Raw genomic sequence first — 5,180 nt, forward strand, 5'->3', positions numbered from 1 at the left:
AGTGGGTAAGGCTGTGTTAACTCGGTTTCCTGTCTGCAATGCTTGTATCACTAGATGTATAGACCTTGAATATAGGCCAGTGTCTTCCCATCTTGATGTCTTGCAGATATTATCACATGGTGATGTCAAGTTAAGATGCTAGAGTTTCCAACTCTCATGTATCCTGGAAAGGTGCCTCAGTGAGTCATCATTAGCTGGTCAATCACTTTCAGCAGACATGAATTGAGTGCCTACTGCCTGCAAGACACTGCTCACTGCCCTTGTCTGTGTTAGAAGGGGTAGTCAGGGAGGGCCTTTCTGATAAGTGGACCTGTGAGCCGAGACCTGAATGAAATAAGAGAATGGGGTATGAGAATAGCTGCAGAAGAGTAGTCAACGTAGCAAGAACAGCCAGTGCAAATGCCCTGGGGTGAGAAAGCCAGTGCTGGGCTAGTAACACATTCACTTGACAACCTAAGAGAGCCCTTCTTCTCTTTGCACTTAGGAGTCCTCACCAACCCATAAAGTGAGTCCATTGGACAAGATTTCCAAGCTAACATTTTTGTGACTTTATGGAAACACTATTTTTTAATGGAGAAAACACATTTTTACTCCTGCGGCTGAGACACGCACTCCCCTCTCACATATTTCACGTCATTTTTTCCCCACTCCCTTCACTCACACATACTTCACTTGTCTTTGTTTTAGAACCATTCTAAGTGACATTTTGTGAATGTGTTTAACACAACCATGGATTCAGGGTCATGCATTAACAACTGTCCAAGTAGCCTAGGTTGAATAATGCCAGTGGCACTTGCCACTCTCCCCTCTCCCCTCAACACATGCACTCCTGGGGGTCCTGAGATTGCTACATTAGAAGATTCTAATGTGGTCACTTCCCTGGGTGACCTATCTTCATCTTTTTCAAGATTGCCTGGGTATGTGCTAGACAGAGACACCCAGTGAAGTGACCTTTCCACTGAATCCTGGGATCCACTAGGTATCACTAGAAGTTTTTCACACTGGATTTTAGATCTCTCTATCTTCAGGCATGATTTTCTCTAATCTGGAATACTCTATTCGTTTGAATTACAAAGGGACATGTGGTTTTGGTTTGTTTACTCTTAGGTCATGAAATGATAATTTAGCAGTTAATGAGCAAAGAAAAAGACCTTCTTTTCATGGCCAGGAACTTTTTGGGAGCCTCCGTTTTTAACAGCAGTAACTTGCTCTACACTGACTCTGACCTGGCCCCCATCCCTGAAGGTGTGGTCCTAATGGGATTAGGGAAACCATGGCTGGCAGGGCTTCCTTGGGATGACTTCTCAGCACAAATGTCCTGCCTCCCTGGATCCAGCCCAGAGACCTGCCTTGGGATAGGACAAGAGTGAAAGACGAACCAAAGACCATAAGCCACTTCTCTATGTTTCCTGCAAATGCTGGGGTGTCTATTATTCTGCATAGTGGGGTGCATTAGGCAAATTCTCCTTTTTCAGGGTGGCTGACGCTGAATTTCTGTTTATTTTTGTTTATGAATCTCTGTTAAACCAGGATCATATCCTCAACACCCAAAGAGGAGCAGGCCACCTTTGCCATGACTCTCAGCCTCGTCACCAACCTGAGGCTTACCCGGTCATCCGGATCTTTCCTTCACCTTGCTCCTGGAGTGTAGAGATTCTATATTCTCTTTCATCTGACTCCCGACATCACTTCTCCATATTGACTGGGGGGCTGTTTTTCGGCTTGGATTTTTCTTTCTTAAGGTGAGTAGTTCTTAACCTTTCAGGACTCATGGATTCCTGGACCATCTCTCACCAAAACTGGTCATGTAAAATTTTACAATTTCATGGGGTATGAGGATTCCTCAAATCTTTTCTATGGGATATGGATTCCAGGTTAAGCAGTCCTAAAATTGGTCTTGTTTTCTTTATTTACAGACCCCGTGGGACCAGAGAAAGAAGAAAATAGTCATGTAGGGGAGCTTGCTTCCTGACTTCCCGAGCTGATGTTGTTGGTATGAGTTTCTTGTTCCTACTGTAGTACATTACTGACAAACGTGGTGGTTTCAAATAATACAAGTTTACTGTCTTGTAGTTTGGGGGCTAGAGGTCCTAAAATCAAGGGGTCAGCAGGGCTGCGTTCCTTCTGGAGGCTCTAAGGGAGAACACTTTCCCTGCCTTTTCTGGCTACTGGAAGCTGCCAGCACTCCTTGGCTTGTAGCCCCTTCCTCCACCCTCACAGACAGCAGTGCAACATCTTCAAACCTTTGTCCCTGAGCTCTGCTTCCTTTGTTACATCTCCTACTCAGACTCTGACTTTCCTGCCTCCTTCTTTCCCTTCAAAGGGCTCTTTTGATTAAATGGATTTGTCAGGATGATTTCCCATCTCAAGAGCCTTAACTGAATCACATCTTCAAAGTTCCTTTTGCCATAAAAGGTCACAGAGTCACAGGTTTCAGGGTTTAGAACATGGACTTCTTTGGGAGGCTGCTATTCTGTCTGCTGCACTATCCTTAAGCTTCACCTCCTAGGAACTCTCTATTTAGACCACTCAAAATCCACATCAAAAGAGGCTGAATCTCTTCCCCACTCAGGCCCCATTTTCTCCCTAAGGAATTCTTCTTGCCCTGGTGAATGACAGCCCCCCACTTCCTGCCCTCGGACATTCTCCTTCCCATGGGGGTGAAGGCCTTTGCCTGCCTTATGAGATAACTGTAGAAAGACAAATGGTGAGGCCAACATCTGGTCAGCACAAACACACTCCTGGCAAATGCTGCATCTTTCCTATCATCAGCTAAGACCTCAGCAACAGGGGAACAAGAAAGGATTGGTTATTCTGTATTTACTTGTGTCAGCTCTCTCATTGGCAGAGACCATTTCTGGGGTTCCATCCAGGAAGAGGGGTTGGAGGACAATGCTAATATGACCATACAATTCTTCTTCACATCACTGCAACTTTGTTTTCCCTGCACAACTTTAACTCTTCTTTCTACCTAATTCAGTGATCACAGAACCAGAGCTGCAACTGGATGCAAGGGCAGGGATAATCCCTAAGCAGGAAACTGTAACTATACTTTTGAACTTTTATGTCAGAATTCCCAAACACCTGATGGGGTAGACTGTGCCTTCAGCCCATCTGGCAAAATTGGTCTTGATGATGAATGCAGATATATTATTGTCTAGTGGTCAAGACAGCCCACTAGTTCTGTATGTGTGTAAACTCACCCTATTAAACGGAAGTGAATTGAGAGAGAAGCACCTGCTAGACCAGTATTGCTATCAGCAGTGTGTATCTGAACAGTGCCAAAACTAACAGCCCTTCTAAAGGTAGAAAAGTTTGGAAAAAAAAACAATGGTAGGCTGGGTGCAGTGGCTCATGCCTGTAATTCCGGCACTTTGAGAGGCTGAAGTGGCAGGATCCCTTGAATCCAGGAGTTTGAGACTAGCCTGGGCAAGTCTCAGAGAGACCCCATCCTATTTTAAAAACAAAACAAAACAAAACAAAACAAAATGAAAAACAATGATAAATGGTTAGAAGGAAGAATAGTAGCTAAGGGTAAATGAATGAACAGATGGGTTATGAAACAAGGGAATTCCAATGTTACAATGGTGCCTTTATAAAAATGATATTGTCTTTTAGCTTCATGCAAATGCCTGAAAGGATGAAGCCATGTATTGCAAAGACCACTCCTGTTTTTGGGAACCTGACAATGTTGAATGGAAACCTGCAAACCTGAGTGGGTGGCATTGCTCTGGGAGACATTTTGGTCATATAATGTGATCATGACCTGGACCAAATTGATAATGACTGAGTGAGATTTTAGTAATATGCCTGTATCTTTTGGCTTACTTTTCAGGTTACATCTGCAACCATACTTCAGTATGGTGTAGCACTGGCATCATGGATAAGATTCAGTCCCCTTATGTGAATAAGTCTAATGATGGTACTGCTGTTGATGACCAAATATATCAGGAAATGAAGTGAAAGCCTCCTCAGGATATAATGCTGATGGAAAATGACTGGCCTTAGGAAACACTAGATTTTGTTAATTATCATCTAATTGCTATACTAAATAGTTCTGGCCAGGTACGGTGGCTCACACCTGTAATCTCAGCATTTTGGGAGGCTGATATGGGAGGACTGCTTGAATCCAGGAGTTTGAGAGACCAGTCTGGGCAATATAGTGAGATCCTGTCCCTACAAAAACTGAAAAACTGAAAAATAAAATTAGCCAAGTGTGGTGGTGTGCACCTGTAGTCCCAGCTACGTAGGAGGCTGAGGGGAGAGGATCACTTGAGCTTGAGCTCAGGAGATCAAGGCTACAGTGAGCTGTGATCACACCACTGCACTCCAGCCTGGGCAACAGAGATCCTGTCTCTAAAACCAAAACAAAACAATAGTTCTGCACAAGTGTATTATGAGATATAGATGGTAGTAGAACAAGTCATCATATCAGGACAAAAATACGAAAATGTATGCAATGACTTCCTAGACAGATAAGTTGTTTCTTTTTTTAAATTTAATTTTAATTGAAAATAAAAATTTTATATATTTGTTTTGAACAACAGGATGTTTTGAAATATGTATACATTGTGGAATGGCTCAATTGCATTAATTAACATATGTGTTATCTCACATAGTGTGACGTTTTTGTAGTAAGAACACTTAAAATCTACTCTTGGCCAGGTGAGGTGGGTCATGCCTATAATCCCACCAATTTGGGAGGCTGAGGTGGGTGGATCACCAGAGGTCAGGAGTTCAAGACCAGCCTGACCAACATGGTAAAACCCCATCTCTACTAAATACAAAAAATTAGCCGGGCGTGATGGTGCATGCCTGTAATCCCAGCTACTTGGGAGGCTGAGGCAGGACAATTGTTTGAATCTGAGAGGCGGAGTTGCAATGAACTGAAATTGTACCACTGCACTCCAACCTTGACAACAAGAGTGAAAACTCCACTTCAAAAAAAAAAAAATGCATGCTCAGTGATTTTCAAAATACAATGTATTGTCATTAATGATAGTCACAATATTGTATAATAGACCTTTTGAAGTCCTTCCTCTTACCTAGTTAAAGTCATTTCTTTAAATCTATCCCTGCTTCACACTGGGGCCTCCAAATGTTAGGCATGTTCATACTGACATGACTCCTGTATCTGTGATATAAATGCTATAACAAACGCAGACAGTAAAACAGATATG

At 42.9% G+C, this 5,180-nt stretch overlaps 1 long non-coding RNA gene across 1 annotated transcript; it reads left to right on the forward strand.

Moving 5' to 3' along the window:
• Nucleotides 1-1,358: 1,358 nt before the first annotated feature.
• Nucleotides 1,359-4,541, forward strand: LOC106992557 (uncharacterized). Its single transcript, XR_001438534.3, has 3 exons — nt 1,359-1,742; nt 1,917-1,993; nt 3,836-4,541. It is a non-coding gene; the product is annotated as an uncharacterized LOC106992557 (long non-coding RNA).
• Nucleotides 4,542-5,180: the final 639 nt, after the last annotated feature.

This window comes from Macaca mulatta, chromosome 12, assembly GCF_049350105.2.
Source record: "Macaca mulatta isolate MMU2019108-1 chromosome 12, T2T-MMU8v2.0, whole genome shotgun sequence".
NCBI classification, from domain to species: Eukaryota; Metazoa; Chordata; class Mammalia; order Primates; family Cercopithecidae; genus Macaca; species Macaca mulatta.